At 39.9% G+C, this 19,555-nt stretch overlaps 1 protein-coding gene across 1 annotated transcript in view; it reads left to right on the plus strand.

The window, feature by feature from the left end:
• Positions 1-2,281: 2,281 nt before the first annotated feature.
• The window catches only part of KLHL5 (kelch like family member 5), a 75,280-nt gene continuing 58,006 nt past the window's right edge, over positions 2,282-19,555 (plus strand). The window contains exon 1 of the mRNA XM_082838067.1: positions 2,282-2,433. The gene's annotated coding sequence lies outside the window, so the exon portion shown is untranslated. The remainder of the gene's footprint in view (positions 2,434-19,555) is intronic.

Genomic DNA, 19,555 nt, shown 5'->3' on the forward strand with positions numbered 1-19,555 from the left:
GGTGGTGCTAAGTGTTGAGAAAAAGGAGAGGGGGTGGGGTGGCGGTTTGCAGGTTTACATACATAGTCAGGAAAGGTGACATGAAAAAAAAAAAGGGAGACAGTCATGTGTATGGCTAAGAGCCTTCCAAACAGACAGACATGCAAAGGCTTCACTGGCAAATTCTTGGTTTGTTGGCAGGAGTGAAAGGAGTCCACTGTGTGGAACAGCCTGAGAGCAAGCATGGTGCGAGCTGAGGCCAACAGCAGGATGCCAGATCACAAGGGATGTTTTATTTGATTTGCTTTCACTGGGGTGGAGGAGCAAATAAACTGAAAACAGATTAGTAAGTCAAAGAGAATAGATTTCAGGACCGAACAAACAATATACTTAGTATGGGGGAAAAAAAAAAAGAGAGAGAGAGGGAATTCCTATTTCTTTTTTACTGCAATTGTAATCTGATTTGATTGTAATGCGTTTTTAGCCTTTCTCACTATAAACCCAAATGAAAAAGACTGAATTAAATTTCCAAAACTGAACAAATAACTATGAGAGGAAACAAAACTATGAGAAGAGTGTCATTTGCTGTCAATGTGCACAAATGTTAACACTGAAAAATCAAATGAGAGCTTAAAATTAGTACCAAATTCTATAAATTCAGGCTGTGGGTTTACACAGTTGTCTTGTGTACTTAAAGACAATGCTATTGAAGTAATTTTTATCTATGCATGGTAGGTGAGGTTGCAAAGAGGGAGTGGGGAGTCTCTTCCAGGTGGCTCTGATAAAAAATGTATCCTGAGCTTTGCGGTTGGAGCCCTCAGTGGTAGATTTTGTGAAGTATCTCTTCCTGATTTTAACAGTTTAAAATCAGGTCATCCACTTTGAACTAGCATATCAATGCTTCATTGTTTTACATTATGTTGCTTTTTCTAACCACTTCCCCAAGAGGGAGTGTACAAAATAGATCCCTAAATAGATCTCCCAGGCACCCCAGGCTGTTGCCACAATTTGGTAATGCTGTTTTGCTGATGACTTGACCCATCAGTCTTCTGGACCATTTGCTTCCATTGGGTTTTCATTATGGACACGTACTGAACACCTCCTTAGTAAGTCATTTTGGGACGACTGACCACATGCAGCCCTCACCGATAGGATAGATAGGATAGATAGAGATGGCTCACTGACTGCAAATAATGAACATACGCATTACATTGAGATCAAAAAGCAGGTGGACATTTCCTTTACACATCAGTCTGAGACAAACTAAGGAAACCCCTTCCCTCCCTTATCCACCGTGAGCTCTGTGGGGGAGGGACCTTAACTGTTTTGCTTAAGACTGATTGAGTTAACACATATAAAGCGCTTTAGATTTGTGTTTGCCATATAGGCGCTGAATAAACTAGTCACTGACATTCTCAGCATCTATCATATATATACATTAACATACTAGAGAAATAAAGAATATAGCTCGCTAGAGAAATAAATAAGGAACCAACTTTTGCGGAATTCTTATTAACCCACCATTGGAAACCAATGATTATGGCCACAGAGTTGAGGATAATAATTGCTATGTCACAATACCCACAAACCCACTACCTGGAGCACAATAATTATCCGAGTGTTGCAAGGGGAAGGGTTGCAGGGGCTGGAGAAGAGAGGCAACTCTTGGTGAGTTCCCCCAAAGCTCTAGGACAATACAGTCCTGTTCTCCAAGGAATCAAAAAAACACAGGCCAGCTCTCTGATCGGCTTCCAGCCCTGCAGAGGGACCTCTTCCTAAACTTCCACCCCCAGGAATTCCCCCTTATCCCAGTTTCAAGGGGCGGGGAACAACCGGAATCTTTGTCAGGTCCTCCGCGCCCCGCCCCCTCCCCTCAGAGCCCCACCCAGCCTGACGTTCTCCTCCCCCACAAGCTCCCCTCCCCGCAGCCTGCGGCCTTGCCTCCCCTCTACTCCCCGCCCCTCTCCCGTCTCCTCTCCCTCCCCGGGCCCGGGCCGTCGGCGGGCACCACTCCCGGGGCAAGGGAAACCGCCAACCGGGTGGCGGCGGCGTCTCCCGGGGCAGGCGGGCTGGCGGGGAGGGGCGGAGCCTGGCTGGAGGGGGCGGAGCCTGGCTGGAGGGGGCGGGGCGGGCAGCCGCTCGCGCCGCACCCGGACTGACTGGCGAGCCGACCCCCGACCCCCGACCCCCACCCGCCGGCTCGCTCGCCCCCCCTTCGGGGCTGCCAGACTAATTTCTCTCCCCACTGGCCTGGTGCGGCCTGACGGAGGTGGAGTGGCTGGCTCCGGGCCGGCCGGCGCCGGGGGTGAGGCTGCCGGGAAGGGGCTGGGGGCGCCCGAGGGGCCGAGCATCCCTCTCCTCGGCCCGCCGGCCCCCGTTCCCCGCTTTCCCTCCTTCTCCCGCCTGGCCGCCCCGCCCCGCCGTGACCACCGGGCGCCTCCAGAGCCCGACGCGGTAAGTGCGACTTTCTCCTCGGCGTCGGGGATGGGGCCGCAGAGGGCCGGCCGCGCGCCGAGGCCCGCTCCCCTCTCCGCGCGAGCTTCCCGCCCGGCCGCGGCTGCCCGACTCCGGACGGGCCCTCGGTGAGGCGGCCCCGGGGCGTCTCGGTCCGGAGGGGTGGGCTAGGCGGGGACTTCCCCGAGCCGCGCCCGGGGCTCGAACCCCGGCCGGGTCTCCCGCCGCGCAGCCGAGAGTCCTGAGCGGCGTCTGGGCTGCCCTCGAGTTGTACAAAGTTCTGGACGCGGCGTTTGTGGCAGGCCTGCTGCGGCGTGGGCTGCTGTCCAGAATCAGTGCTTCCTCCCCGTCCTCTTCTACCAGTAAAACAAAGTGGAAACCATATCGAATTTTTTTTTAATTGTTACCCGCAGGCGATCATAATCTAAGTTTTTAAGTATATAATTGCCTCAGCCCCGGAGTGTGGAGAATCAGAAAGAGACTTTATTTCAATAAAAACCGGCGTGTCTGGTTGAAACTTTTTCATTTAGGCGTTTCAGTGCATACGCAGGGATCAAAAGCTGACGAAGAAAGTTTATTGAATCAAAGAGTAAAGCACTTCTGCCGTCTATATTATCATTCCGTTTTTTAAAAAAATTTTTTGAGTAATAGATTCCTAAAATTCAAACGGTACAAAAGAGATACACAAAGTCTCTCGCCCCACCCACCAATATTACCAGTTTCTTGTGCATCTTTCCAGGGGTCACGTATAATGCCAATGTCCTTCTTTAAAACAAATAATAAAGTGAAACTGTTGTGTGTTAAGTGCCTAGCAGTTACTGGTACCCAATAAATGGTAGTTGTCCTTACGTTTCCAAAAGAGTTTAATAAGTCTTTTTGGTATTAGACCGCTGAAAAACCAGTAGTAACTTTTCTTCTGGTTTAAGCGTTGCAAGTTTGATTGTATTGTGAATGTGTATGTTCTATTGGCTTGTCATAACTATGTGGATACTTTTACACAAAGGTGACACTGATATTTTGGGGTAATGGGACATGTAGGGAGATATCAATATGAAATTGTAAGAAAATAGGACTTAGTGTATACAATAGATTCAAAAATGATTTGAAGCAACTTAGTGTCCATATAGTATTGTAGGGTAAAACAAAACTAAATGAGAAAAATTGAGGCAGAGCAGGGAAAATATGACTACGAAGTCAAGGGTAAGATAATACCAAGTGCATAAGATCCTGTACTAGAGGTGAGTGACCGTTTTGGCTCTGGGCTTCCCTAGCAGCCAGGCGGAAAAAAGAGAGAGTGGAATAAAATAAGTTTCAGTGTGTTTCTAATTCCAAGATAAAAACAAACCAGTTCTCCTGCATAAGCACGACATTTTCTAGTAATGAGACCTGAGAGGAACATTTTCTCATGGGCCCTAATAAAAAGGAAGATTGTTGTGATACAGTTGACAACAGCTTTAAAATATCCCTACAGAAACTGAGGAATTTTGGTTAACAGTGTTCTTCAGTATAGGACAATGGTAAGACTCTAAAGGTGAGTTCTCTGAAGGCTTAACTTTATCCATTCATAATGTTTAGAATTACCTAGAACAGTATTTCCCGAACTGTGTTCTTAGGCCTCAGAAATTAGTAGTTTATTTCTTAAAATAAGATTCTGAGCTCAAATAAGTTTGAGATAACTGGGTTAGACAAATTTCAAGGTTTTTTTCCTCAATTTCTTGGCTAATGTTCAAGTTTACTGTCTTAAAGGGGGATGTATTGTGTGACCTTTTCCAAAATTATTTGACTATGGAACACAAATTGAGAACCACTGAACCTGTAGAAATGGGTGGATTGCCTATCCTTCAGGTGATTCTTTTTTTTTTAATTAATTAATTTATTTATTATTTTTTTAAATTTATTTATTTTTGGCTGCGTTGGGTCTTCGTTGCTGCGCCCGGGCGTTCTCCAGTTGCGGCGAGCGGGGGCTACTCTTCGTTGTGGTGCGCGGGCTTCTCATTGTGGTGGCTTCTCGTTGCGGAACACTGGCTTTGGGCGCATGAGCTTCAGTAGTTATGGCACATGGGCTCAGTAGTTGTGGCTCGTGAGCTCTAGAGTGCAGGCTCAGTAGTTGTGGCGCACGGGCTTAGTTGCTCCGCGGCATGTGGGATCTTCCCGGACCAGGGCTCGAAACCCTGTCACCTGCGTTGGCAGGCAGATTCTTGACCACTACGCCCCCAGGGAAGCCCCCTTCAGGTGATTCTATGTGAATATTTCTTACAGCTGAGGTTTGATAAGAATTAGAGAGCAAAGGGTTTGAGGTTAGCCAGTTTATTAAGAGCCAAACTGAAGATAATCTAAAAGTCAGAATTTTTTTTTTTGGCTGTGCTGCATATGGGATCTTAGTTCCCTGACCAGGGATCAAACCCTCGACCCCTGTGTTGGATGTGCAGAGTTTTGACCACTGGACCTCCAGGGAAGTCCCTAAAAGTCAGAATTTTAAAATACTATATATCAAAGGAAAGGGCTGCTTTTCCCTGGAGTTCTTTTTATAGTTCCTCGTTGTTCTGCAAATTGCCAAATGATCTCGAGAACTTTTTCCTGTTCTGTGCTTCAGGGTACTCAGGGTCTTGAATTAAACTAGGTTTAGGCAAGTAGACTCCTTAAAGGTTGACTTTTATTATTCTTGGATGTAAATATGTCATTAACATTTACTTTTTATCCTAAACACTGTTGGTACTATTACTATCAAATCCTAGAATTCTGTAGCTGTAAGAGATCTTCTTGGAAAGCATGGTACATAATGGAAAGGGGTTTGGAGCCAGAAAATCTGGGATTGTGTCACTAATGTGCAGGGTTGTTTCCAGTAAGTTTATGAACCTCTCTGAATCTGTTTCCTTATTTGTAAGATTAGAATGATGACAGCACACAATTCATTCAATAGATGTTGAGAGTCTAGTAGATACTGGGCAGTAGAAAAACAGCTTTAAGGGCACAAATGAAATAATGTATCAGGAATCCTTTACTGTCCAAATTTTTTCTGTTCTTGAGTGTAGATGGCAAGAGTTTGAACAGCAAGGAATATCATCCTATTCCAATATATTTGGTCTCTGAGTTTCAGATAGCAAGTAGTGAGGGGTTGAGAGAATGAGGGATTAGTCCAAAAATTTATTTGACTCCATCCAGTTGTGTTTGGATTTTGAGAGTTCGGATAATGAGTGATACTTCTATAAGAAAGTATTCTATAAATGATGCAGTGCTGTACAAAATGTTACCATTCTGAAGACAACGAGAGGGGTTTGCAGAGTATATCAGGTAGGATAAATAATGATGTGGTAACAAAAGCCCTCACATCTTAGTGGTTTAAAACAACAAAGGTTTGTTGCTCAGTCAGGCTCAGTTAGGGTCAGCAGGAGAGCTCTGTTGCAGTAATCATTTAGAGCTCCAGGTTGTCAGAGGCTCCATCTCAACACCTGCTTCCACATTTGTTAGGGAGGGGAGAAGATGTGATAAATTGCACATTGGCTCTTAAGGCTCTTCATGAAAGTGACACAGTAACTTCTACTGCCATTTCATTGGCCAAACAAGTCATATGACTGCAACCCAACTTCAAGGAGGTGGAGAACTGCAATTCTATCTCGTGCCCAGAAGGAGGAGAATGGGAATAGTCTTAAGAACAACCTAAGCAGACTTTATAGTACCACAAGTTAATACAAAATCTGAATAAATCAGATCCAGATTGTGTTTTTCAGTATTCTATTTAGAGAATAGAAAACAGCATTCCTTTGTGTATATATATATGTAATCGTAGAATTATGCTAATGAGAATTTAAAGAACGTATTTTATTAATTGGAACTGAAATGCTTTTGAAAACTCCCAATTAGACAAACTGGCCAAGTGGATTTCATTATTTTTTAATTATATGTCCATTCAATAAACATTTGTTAAATGTGGTGTGTATGAGGCAGGATGTTAGATACCATGAGGATAAAAAGATGAATGGAAAGTTTATACCCCAACAGAAAATAACTATAATTGAGTTCTCTCTCTTTCCCTTTCTCTTTAAAACAACATTAAAAAAAAAATTAACAGAATCTTTCAATATGATAAAACCTGACTTTGTATATATACATTGTTACACTATGCCTCTAACCATCTTTTTTGGCCTTAGGGATTATTTGGTGACAAGTTATAGAAAATTAGTTAAACTAATTTAAGCAAAAAGGATGTTTTGTTAGAAAAGGGATATAGCTTTATGTCAAAGAATCCAAGGGCAAGAAGTGCAGCTGAGTCTCAGAGGCAACTGGCATCAATAACAGAAAGTTAGGAGCTGGGTTGCTTGCCCCTCTCCAGGTCTATATGATTTCTTGCCAGTGTCTCTCTCTGCACGTATACTTAATTCCTCTTTTTCTCTGTTGACTGGTTTTCTCTATTCTGCTGTTAAATGGGTGTGTTTAACCTAAGAGTTCACACACTTAAAGGAAACTAACTAGAGCCTTTAGCAATTCCAAATTAACTACTTTTTTTCTAAGTGCCACATCTTGGTTAGTTCTTAAGTTAACCACTATCAGAATTTGAAAATAATAGAGTTGGCCCTAAAATATCAATATAACAAGTTAGGGTAATTGACAACTTTGTAATAAAGGAGGCAGTTCTAATAGCTTAGGATGAAAGAAACCTGTGATGCTGGTGAAAGTTCTACATAATTAACATCAGCTTGCAAATATCCTGGGACAGGCTGATTAGAATAATCAGGATAAGAGGGTAGAACTAGAGCTGACTTGTGGCAACAATATCCCCTCCCCGAACACTGGCAAATGCCATCTCCATTGTAATCCTTTTAGCCATCCCTTCTCCCTCTCCCAAGGTACAGACTACTGAATTGTCTAATTCTTATAAGTCACCTACTTTTGATGCTAATGCAGGGCTCCCTGGTTTCTTCCCATGGTTAATAATGCAGAAGGGAGCACTTAATAGACTGCTTTACGCTGTTCTTTTCTATCCTCCAAATTGGTCTAGACAGACACTCTACTTGGCATTTTACCCTTTAACATGATCGCCATATTTCCCCACCAACTTAACCTATTTTTATTCTTGATAAATTTCCATTCTTTTTCTGTAAACTGTGTACTTAGCTTCTCTAGAAAAGTTCCCTTGGCATTCTTTACCTATGCAATATCTCCTTTAGTTTTGGAAAAACGTCCGTAGCTTCACCTTAGCAGATGGCTGAAGGGATGGACTGTGGAGAGGTAGTATATGTTACCTGGAAGAGGGGATCCCCAGGAACAAATAACAACAGAGGAAGGCGAGTAAAAGCTGTGTAAGAGATCAGGTGGGATTTGACAGGGATACATGTTAGGCTAAAAAAAGAAAGAGGAAGGGGTTGGGTTCAGATTGTAGAACATCTGGAACGTCATTCTAAGACATTCTTATAGTCTTGTTGCTGTGCAAATGAATGGGTCTTCTTGGGTTCAGACTTGTAAAACTACCACAGGCTTGTTTACTCAGAAGGCTACCAGACAGGAACCACAGCTTGCCAGCAAGGCAGCATCACATATTACTCATCAGTGGTTGTAATCCTCACAGCAGGCCACGTAAGCCGTTCTTGTAGCCACCTGGGAGACATCTCTCCCTGTGAAAGCTTAGGTGCAAGGAGACAAAGCTCACAACAGGAAGATGCGGGAGCTGAGTTGGCTTAAAATCCTCGTGTCCCACAGGCGACAGTTCTCTCTTACAGGATTCCATAGACTTAGCTTCCAGGGTCCCCACAGGGAATGTGCCAATTACAAGAGCCACCACACTTAGGAAAGTCAAAGCTATGGCTTCTTAAGAGGTATTTATAGTTCATTTATCATTCCTCTGAATCCAGATGCAAATTTACTAATGGGGGATCATTTTTATCATAAGCAATGTTGCCAGGTAACATAGTCGGCATACATACTTCCATCAGATTGCCAGGGGAATAGAGCCAAGAGAGTTAGTTGAAAGTTAGTAGTAGAAGGGAAAAATTTTTTTTTTTTTTTTTTTTTGGTGGTACGCGGCCTCTCACTGTTGTGGCCTCTCCCGTTGCGGAGCACAGGCTCCGGACGCGCAGGCTCAGCGGCCATGGCTCACAGGCCTAGCTGCTCTGCGGCATGTGGGATCTTCCCGGACCGGGGCACGAACCTGTGTCCCCTGCATTGGCAGGCGGACTCTCAACCACTGCGCCACCAGGGAAGCCCGGGAAAAAGATTTTACCCACACTTGTCATTATCCACAGTGTCTTCCATAGTCCTTTTCATTTGGGAAGTACTCAATAATATTCATTTTGCTTATGTTAATGTAGTGTGTTTTAACTCTTCGTGACAGAAAGTGTGAAATAGAGAGCTTGAGAGAAAGGGAAGACTGGAAAGGTAGGCAAGGACTACTAGGTTGTCAAAAACACTGAATTCCATACTAAAGACCTTGGCTTTTATTTATCTTGTAGGTGATCAGGGGAAAAAAAGTTTTAAGTAAGAGTGATGTCAAGAATTACACTTTGGAAGGTTAACTTTGGCTATAGTGTGAAGAGCAAATTAGAAGAGATTTAAATTTGAGGCTGTTTGGTTCATTTCTAGTAAATATTTGCCTTTCTTTGGGGAGATATTTCTCTTATAAGCAGAAAGAGGGAATATTCAATTCTATGCTCTGCAGTTTAGAATTGCTGGACAGCTTCAACATGGTCCACTGGATGGAACCAGTTCATCTTTTAAAATTTATTTGCCATCCCCCCCAACCCCCAACTTGAAGACTGAGAGTTTGGGAGGACTGCTGTGAACTGCCTGAGAACATTAGATTAACACTAAGAAATAATCCTCGCCTCCACTGGTCTCCACTGATCGCCATTTTACTCACTAGCATGCCTTAGTTTGCTTTTTGCCAGAGTTAAATTATAGAACAGTCTTTTGGTGGCTTTTTCACTTCTTTTCTTTCTTTCTTTCTTTTCCCCTTTTTTTTTGGTTTGGTTTGGGTTTTTTAGGCCTGGTTGTAGGGCAAGCCAGGGAGTTTCTTTAATAGCTAACTGGTTTAACATTTGTAGTGATTAACCATTTCTAATTATGAGCAGTTGAGAAACCTAGTGCTTCATGTTTTTCTCCTCTCTATTGCTTACATTGCCCTTTTTACCCTTTCCTTACCCAGCTTACACTGTTCTATCTAATATAAAATACAGTTCATAAAATCTGATTGATCCTACAGCAGAGTCAAGTTGATCTGTGATGGGCTCATTATGTTCCAAGAACTCAGGCAATTTTGCTTGATTATATTTGTGTCTAGAGAGTACTGATTGATTACTTTTTTCCATCACCATAAAGCTACAAAGAAGACAAACACTTACTGGATTTGGTTCAGGTCAGTAAAAGACAAAATTATGGTTATACAGATTATTACTTTTTATGGTACATAAGACAGCTATGTGCACATGCCAAACATAAAGTATCCAGCAGGAATTTAGCAGTGGTTTGCCATCAGATTTATGGTATGATTTTCATCCTTGTGCCGCAGCAAATACATACTTAAATTCACAAAATCTAAGGAGGTGGTGCTAAGGAAGTCTTTCGTTTTGACCTGTCATCAAGTCAAAGGGCTGTTTTCTTTTTGTTTGTTTGTTTTTTGTTTTTTTTGCGGTACACGGGCCTCTCACTGTTGCGGCCTCTCCCGTTGCGGAGCACAGGCTCCGGACGCGCAGGCTCAGCGGCCATGGCTCACGGGCCTAGCCGCTCCATGGCATGTGGGATCCCCCCAGACCGAGGCACAAACCTGTGTCCCCTGCATCAGCAGGCGGACTCTCAACCACTGTGCCACCAGGGAAGCCCCAAAGGGCTGTTTTTAAAGTCAATATTTTGTTATAATCATGCTATGGTCTTCAAAGTATCAATTGTGATAACTTTTATAGATGAGTTGGGGATTAAAAGGCCATATAATATTAGTTTAGCTGATTTTTAAAATGTAACTTGTTCTACTACAAGCTGTTAGTACCAATGGACAATTGAGGGATGAAAAGGTACTTTTGACGTTAATGTGGGTCAGCACTTCACACTATAAGAAATAGTGACAGAAGTTGGGAGGGAGCCAAGTGGGGCAAAATCTGTGAGGCATTTGTACTTGGTGAATAAATGCCATATTGGCACTTAATTGCAATAATGATGAACTTAGTATTTTGTTATATTAGGAGTGATATGGTAAGTACTCTTTTTTTCTTGCTTATTGTCTTTTTGCTTTTAGTTTGGTCAGTCTTACTGATAAAGCATTTAAGTCTGCTCTATGGCTCTCTTCTAGATAGCTAACCTTGATAACCTAGACTTAGCTACACTCTGAGTCTGCTTCCCAATTTGGACAATGAGGGTAAATACCTACTCTACCTTCTAACAAGGTAGCTGTGGGTTGCAAATGAGAATACTTTAAAAGCAAGAAGCAGTGTGATGTACTTGACAGTGTATGGTCTTTAGAGCCAGTCTTGGATTCAAATTGAACCCTGCTACTCACCAGACAGATACATGTAGCCTCACTTCACTTCAAGGTCCTCACGTGTAAGGGGAAAGCGGAATGACCCCTGTTTGCCCAAGTGCCTGTGACAACTGAATGCCCAATTCAATGTAAAGTATTCCGTGTTACCCTGCACATTTGCACACTGAGGAAGTGGTAGCTGGTTTTACAAATTCACATTCTTACTCAGTTCTTCCACATGCTACTTACTTAGTCCATTTATCTTAAGAGAAAACTGAAGATCGAGGAGGTAAAGTGATTTGTCCAAATTATACAGCTAGCTGGTGAGTAGCTCAATTATTGACTCAAGTTCTTTCTGCTCTACCACTTAGGCTACCACTAATAAGTGACCATGTGGGAAAATGACAGCAACTATCTGTGAACTGACTCATGGTTTTAACCTAACACACTCTTTTCCCTCTGTAAAATGTACTTACTGATCCCAGGGGCCAAGTGATCACTCATGGCTGAGTAGGCTACTCCGCGGCAGACCTGCATGACTCTGTGCCTACCTGTTGAGTTGGGTACTTACCAAAAGTTGGTTATTTTTATTCACAAACCTATTTTTAACAGTTATGCTTGTTATGGTAACTATAAAACGTTGGTAAACATGTAAATTCATGAGAGTGTAAGAAAAAGAGAATTCATTCTTTGAAAATTAAGTTGATGCTTTGGGACGTCATCTCAATATAAATGAATTATTAACAAATTTGCTATCAAATTTGATGAAGGCTGGATAACTGTAAAAGACTAGGGGGAACATCATCAAAGCCTAAACCAGAGGCTGTTAAAAGTGTTCAAGTCCATGGTCCAGCTAACTGGTCATTAGACTATTAGTGGTTCTCAAGGAAATAAGGAGCCCACACCAGAATGTAAATTAACTACATCATTAAGCACACTGTTTGGTTCAGCTGAGAGGTTTTTTTTGTGGTAAAACTTTCTCCTTGAAGGAAGCAGTGCATTAATTTACATTCTGGCGCAAGTTTTTTATCTCGTGGTGGATAGACCATTGGACTAATGGATTCTGTATTCATATTCTTTCAGAAGTGCTTTTAAGTTCTCTCTCCATTTATAGAAGCAATAAGTGGAAATCGTAGATGATGGGTCATTGTGAGCATGGCTTATGCAAGAAAGAGGACCCAAACTCAGTAGGAGGCCCACGTCAAATATGTGGCATTAACCCTATATGAAAAGATTTATGAATGAATGTGCATTTATGTTTAAATTGAAATAAAACCTTTAAGAATATGTAAATATAATTTTTATGCTTACTAACTTTTTCATTTAGTGGACCAGCTATGGATTTCATCCAACAAGGGGGCTTTGATTATACTTAGAATTCCAGCTTAACTGGAAATATATCTTTGACCTCTGCAGCTATCTTAGCATCCTGTGCTTGCCCCTGTATATTTTTACCATGCTGTATTGCAGTTTTAAAATTGAATGTCAGTTCATGTATTGTAAGTGCTTCAAAAGCCGTAGTCCTTTCTGTAATCTTCATAGAGTTTCCAGTCTAGGGAAGAAGGCAGACATTAAGTAAATAATTTCAGTGAGATTATTGAATTATCTGAGCAAGTAGTTTGGAATGCTATGTGACCATATAGCAAGGAGACATAATTTAAAGGTTAAAATTTAGCCCACTCATTTTTTTTCACCTTGATCTCATATAAGTATATATCACAATACTTTTAGGGTACACAAAGAAATAAAATCCTTGTATTAGATGGCTATTACCATGAAATTAGTCTTCAGTTTTCAGTGTATAGGAGAGTTCTCAACTGCTGTTTTCAATCTACCGTATAACTTACAAAGCTAAACTAAATCTCTTAGCTTGTTACAGCTGAATTTAAATTCAATACTTATTTTTAATTTTCATTTACTGTTTAATCAGAAATATTTCCCAAATATTTTTAACAGAGTGAAAGATTTAACATTGTGCTAGAAATTTAATTTTGGATTTCAGAGTGTGTTTCTAAGCTTGTTTTTATTACAAAAGAGATTTTGATGCCATGTGTTTGTAGTAAAAAGTGGAAAGAATGCAAAGATAACCAATGTTAACAGCCCAGGATTCATCTATCCACGCTTTAAGTTTCTGATTTCTTAAATAGATTGTAGATTGATTTTTAACTATAAGCTAAATATGGCTCTAGACTCCATATTCCTAGCTATTTTGTTGCTAAGTAAATAATTAAAGATAAGTTTGTCTAAAGCTACACTCCATCCCCCTGAAACTGTATCCTTCTTACTTCCTTATTTATGTTAATATTACCATTCTTGCAGCCACCCACATTTGAAAATGCTGTCGTCTTTGACTTCTTCCTGTCCATTTGCCACAGACATTTTATCAGGCCTGTTTTTGTAGTATCTTTAACACCCACCCCCTTTTCAGATCTCATTGCTTCCTGCCACCTCAAAGAGTTTTCTGATTTTCCTACCAATGGCATCTGCCCTCACAAATCCATTCTTCACTTAGCAAGTTAATTTTTTTGAGGTATACCTCAAAATTCTTAACTCAAGAACCTCATCCTCTCTCAAATAAAGGACATACCTACCTCTTGATAATTAGTAAGGGTTTCATTCAAAACCCTCTTCTGCTATATTTTAAGATCTTTCAAGGTCTGTGCCATTAATTTATTCATTTATTCTTTGGTTTAAATTCAGTAAAAGTTTGAATGTCGTGCACTATACAAGTTGTTACAGATATAGTGGCCCCTGACCTGATGGATTTTACTGTCTATTTTCTCATCTTTGAGTTCTTTCTGCTTATAGCAAAATTTGTTGAGTTTATATAAATACAGGATTTTTTTTTCCATTTATAATGTTTGCTTTTAATGAGTTTGGGGAAGAGGTACAGAATATCTGTTTCTGGAATTAAAGTTAAAATTAAATCTCAAATCTTTCCTAACCTGGGTAAATACTTGACTGACATTTTCTGCTGTCATACATTTTTTTGTTTTGCGGTACGCGGGCCTGTCACTGTTGTGGCCTCTCCCATTGTGGAGCACAAGCTCCGGGCACGCAGGCTCAGCAGCCGTGGCTCACGGGCCCAGCCGCTCCGTGGCACGTGGGAACTTCCGGACCGGGGCACGAACCTGTGTCCCCTGCATCGGCAGGCGGACTTTCAACCACTGCGCCACCAGGGAAGCCCTGCTGCCATACATTTTTAAATGTTAGTGGAATTATATCAGTCTTCAAATTTTTAAAATAAGCCAAGTTCTCATAAAAGACCTAATTTGACAGAGCTTTAAAAGTGTCCTGGAATTATCAAACTTTAAAGGGTTCTTTGAAATCATGTGTTGTAACTTATTCTTTTTATAGTTGAGGGGAAAATTGGGGAGGTGAAGTGCTGCTAAGTTAGTACAGTAAAATTAATTCTTGATGTGCTTTATGCAATATGTAGTACACACTTAAAACTATAGGAATAGATTCATTAAAATTGATTACTCATAAAACAAATACTGTTTTCTTAAAAACACTATGTGATGAGAGGTTTGTATAATAATGATTACACATATAAACCAGTTACTAAATGGTTGTAATTTAAATTGTTGAGTGAAGCCATAGCTTTAAAAGCCATACTGTTGAAGTGAGCTCATCTGCAGTGTATCTTAATGACATCTCAGTGTTGCTATTGTCATATTGAGTAATGTCATCTTTTAAATTCACAAACTAACATATGAGAAGTTTTGAAGCAGAAATTGCATGTGGATTCCTTAATTACTTTTAAAATAATGTATTCATAATTGACACTTACCTATTTTAAATACTGTGTGAGCTTTTGTATCTCAAATTTAAGTAAAGCAAAGTTATTAAAACAAGAAAGAGGTACAGAATATAATTTGATAATCAGTTTGAAGAAAGAAATGTCAGTCTGAAAAGATATCTGCTGTTTAGCCAGTAGATTTCAAAGTGATACAAATTTTATGCCTAAAGAATGAAATAGAAAAGAGAAATTCTTTGAGTAATATATTGTGATTTTTTTCTTAAGTTGAAAAAATACTAAAAAGGTTTTGTCACCAGAGGTAAATGTTTTCTAATATTCTTTTAACATTTGGTTCTTAAGTTTATTTTTATTTATTTATTTTTTTTGCGGTACGTGGGCCTCTCATTGTTGTGGCCTCTCCCGTTGCGGAGCACAGGCTCCGGACACGCAGGCTCAGCGGCCATGGCTCACGGGCCTAGCCGCTCCGTGGCATGTGGGATCTTCCCGGACCGGGGCACGAACCCATGTCCCCTGCATCAGCAGGCAGACTCTCAACCACTGCGCCCCCAGGGAAGCCCCTTAAGTTTATTTTATAATTTCAAAAATGTACATAATAAGTATATATCTTTTATTATTGCTCTTATAGTTATTGGATTCATTCATTAGAGAAATATTTATTCAGCACCTGTCTTTCAGGTACTGTTTTAAGTGCTAGGGCTACAGCAGTGAGTCAAACAAAGCTGTACTGCAGCTAACTTTGTGGTGAGGGTAAAGCTAATAATAAGGGAATAGCATCTAATATGCTAGGGGATGATAAGTGCTGTGAAAAAAATCAGGAGGGTCAAGGGGATAGAGAATGATGAGGGATCTAATTTATATAGAGTAGCCTGTGCAAACCATTTTGATAATTTAACAATGTAATGCCTTTTAGTATGTATTGCTCTTTCATAAATAATTACCCTAGGAAGGACTTCTCATCAGAAATGCATAAATTTTTGAGTGAAACAATATTATATTGTATAGTAAAAGTTGATGGGACAGAAGACAAAGTGTTATTTAAATAAATGCTGAATTCCATGCCATGAAAACCTTAATGCTTAAGTTTACTACATATTTTTCATAAAGTATTTGGCCCAAGAATTCAGTTAAAGCTGGGAAATATTTCTGTAAACCCCTTTCTATCAGTGGGTTATAACAAGCTACTTTATGAATAGATCATTTTTTAATGTATTTTGTTAGAGTAAAGATTTTCCCCCAAAATACCCATGCTTAGACAGGCTTAAGCTTAGGTGAAAATTGTTAGAGACCTAGCTATAAAGGATTTTGAGCAAATTCTGTCTTTGAGGAGTATTTTCCAACTTTGCTTACCTAAATTCTCTCCATTTGTCATCATTTCCATTATTCAATATGACATTTAAAATTTTTGTTGCAATAGTGATCTTTTATTTTTTAAGTCTTTTATTTAAATATTCTATTTTAATGGTCATGTTATCCTCATTCTAAGTTCTAATTTGTTTTTTCTTTGATTGAACTTGCTAGGAGGTAAGAGAAGATACCAGCAAATTTTTTTGTGTGTGTGGCGTGTGAGCTCTAGAGCACACGGGCTCAGTGGTCAAGGTGTGCGGGCTTAGTTACCCCACAGTATGTGGGATCTTAGCTCCCCGACCAGGGATCAAACCCATATCCCCGGCATTAGAAGGTGGATTCTTTTTTTTTTTTTTTTATACAGCGGTTTCTCATTAGTTATCCATTTTATACATATTAGTGTATATATGTCAATCCCAATCTCCCCATTCATCAGTACCAGCACATTTTTAAAGAGATAGATCTCTAATTCTGTCATTTCATTTCTTAATTCTTTAGTTTCTCCTCTAATCTTTATTATTTCATGACTCCTTTTAGAGGACTTATTTGGTTTTCAACTTGAATAGACTGACTAGTGCATGTCTTTTCTTTCCTTTTTAAATAATCAATGCATTTAGAAAGTCATAAATCTTACAGTAGAGGAACTATCCCACCTACAATGATTATCCAAGCCATCCACTGTGCTTAGGTGCCATTCCTTTTTCTTTTATCAAAGTCTTCACTTTTTTTGCTCCAGTGCTTTCGCCTGCAATCATCAATCTCACCTTCCTGTTGGATCAGTCTCATCATTCTAATATGTTCTGTGTTTTTTAAAATCAACAAATAAACAAGCAGGCAAAACAAATCCATTGCCTTGATTCCTCAACTCTTCCAGCTGTAATCTCATTCCACAGCCTCACTATTGAGCAGAATTTTCTGAAGGCGTTGTCTGTACATGCTCTCTCTTATTTCCCATCTTCCGTTACTCTCAACCCACCGCAGTCTGGCTTTGGTCCCCAACCCTTTACTGAAACTGCTCCTATCTGATTTGGCAAAATTTTTATATTGCCAATTCCAGTGGACATTTTTCTTTTCACGTGGTACCTGACCTCTCATTTGACATTGTGACCATGGCTTTTGCGTTGAAACACCTTTATCCCTTGACTTGCCTAACACCATACACTGCTGATTTTCCTCTACTTCATTGGTTGTTCCTTCTTAGTGTCCTTTGCCTTCATCTGTTAGAGTTCCTTGGAGCTTGGATCTGAGCTCCAGGAACATTTATCCAGCTACCTGACATCTCCACCTAGATGTCTCAAAGGTGCCTCTAACTTATCAAGAAATGAACACTAATTTTAAAAATATCAAAGCTAATGAGAAAGTATGATAAAAGGACTGGATATAAGATAAATGTACTTAATACTTTTATTATAATGGCAATAACCATGTGGAAATGCTAGAAAAAATTTATTGCATTTACAACAGTGAAAAAAGAGAAAATAAAAGAACATGATAAAAATTTTAATAAGAAAGGCACAGGACGTATAGTTAAAAGATTTAAAAATCTTATTAATGAGCATAAGATCTGAACAAACTAAAAAACATGCTTGGATGTGAAGCCTTGATATCATAAAATGCCAACCATCTTAAAATTAATACACAAATTTAATGCAATTCCAATTAGAATCTCAATAGGGTTGGATTTTTTAAAAAATATTTATTTATTTATTTGGCTGTGCCAGTCGTGTGCAGGATCTTTTAGTTGCAGCATGTGGGATCAAACCTGGGCCCCCTGCACTGGGAGCATGGAGTTTTAGCCACTGGACCACCAGGGAAGTCCCTAGGGTTGGAGATTTTTGTTGAGAGGATTGGGTAATATTATTTTAAAGTATATATAGAAGAGTACATATTCAAAATTAGTTTAAAATTTATTGTAAAAGACTATATGTGTAGATAGGAACTTGCTTTAACAAATAATAAACATTGTAACTGTACTGTAATTAAAACACTAATATTGGCATAAAAATAGACAAATGGTGCAACAGAATTAGCATCCTGAACTGTTAAAATTCATAACAAAAATAATACCTCAATTCAGTGGGAAAAGGGTGGTTTATATCAAAATGATGTTGATAATAGAGGGCTCATATTAGAAATATAAAGAATTATAATACTTATTGTTGACTGGTGGGCCTGTGAAAATGAATGAGGATATACTCACTTTACTTTTGAAAATATAAATTTCAGGAAAGTAAACTATCTTTTCAAATTTAAGATGCACATACTTGCAACCCAGCAGTTCCACTCCTGTGAATAAATTCCAGAGATACAAAAACCTCACAAGGATGTTTATTTCAACATTATCTTAATAGCATAAAACAAAAAAAACTGAAATCAATTTGCATGCCCACTAGCAAGGAAGTAGTTTAATAAATTGTGTTTTACAATTATGGAATATTATGCAACTATTAAAAAGATCATTATTAGTTTATATTTCCATGTATATAATTTTGGTGGGAAAAGCAAAATGCCAAAAATATGTATACAGTATGATCTCTTTTATAAAACAATAACAAAAACTCCTATATATGTGTATATAAGTTTGGATATGAATTTTATAAACAAAGAGAAAGGTGTGAAAGGCTGTACACCAAGCTGTCGACATTGATTACCAGGAAGAAGGAGGAAGATTGACAAAATAAGTGTCTCAGTGAAAAAAGCATGCAGTATGAGTCCACCAATACAAAAGGTTGGGGTGGTGGTGAGCTTTTGTATATACATGCGTATGTATGTATGTATGCATGTAACCAAACCCATGACTATTACAGCAGTGGTTAAAGGCTGCTACTTGGCCTTTGTCAACCCAAGATCCTAGTATCCCTTTAAAATCAGAAAGCCTATTTCAGTGGCTAATCTCCCATATGCATCTCTAGTCTACTCAGAAGAGCTACTACATTAAAGAGGTATTTATTTAATGTATATCTCACTACCTTGGTGAAGAGGGTCTTTGGCCCCTCTTGGGAGTGGAGGCATGGTTCAACATTTTAACGTTCACATCTTTGGATTTCTTCTCTATATCGGGAAATGTCTTGCATATCAGTGGTCTTTTTTAATAAATTTTTTAAACTTTATTTATTTTTGGCTGCATTGGGTCTTCATTGCTGCACGTGGGCTTTCTCTAGTTGGGGCAAGCAGGGGCTACTCGTCGTTGTGGTACACGGGCTTCTCACTGCAGTGGCTTCTCTTGTTGCGGAGCACAAGCTCTAGGCATGCGGGCTTCAGTAGTTGTGGCACGCAGGCTGTAGAGCGCAGGCTCAATAGTTGTGGCGCATGGGCTTAGTTGCTCCGCAGCATGTGGGATCTTCCTGGACCAGGGCTCGAACCTGTGTCCCCTGCATTGGCAGGAGGATTCTTACGTACTGCGGTACCAGGGAAGCCCATCTCAGTGGTCTTTAATGAAGTCCACTCTTGTGTTCAGGCTCCAACCAATCAACCAAACAGCAAAACAATTAAAATTAGCTTTTGGAGCTGGCACAGTGTAAATGGACTCTCTGGTAATTGTTCTCATGTTGACAGATTGAATTTGAAATTAGAAA

The sequence above is a fragment of the Leucopleurus acutus genome, assembly GCF_964270905.1.
Source record: "Leucopleurus acutus genome assembly, chromosome: 4".
NCBI lineage: Eukaryota > Metazoa > Chordata > Mammalia > Artiodactyla > Delphinidae > Leucopleurus > Leucopleurus acutus.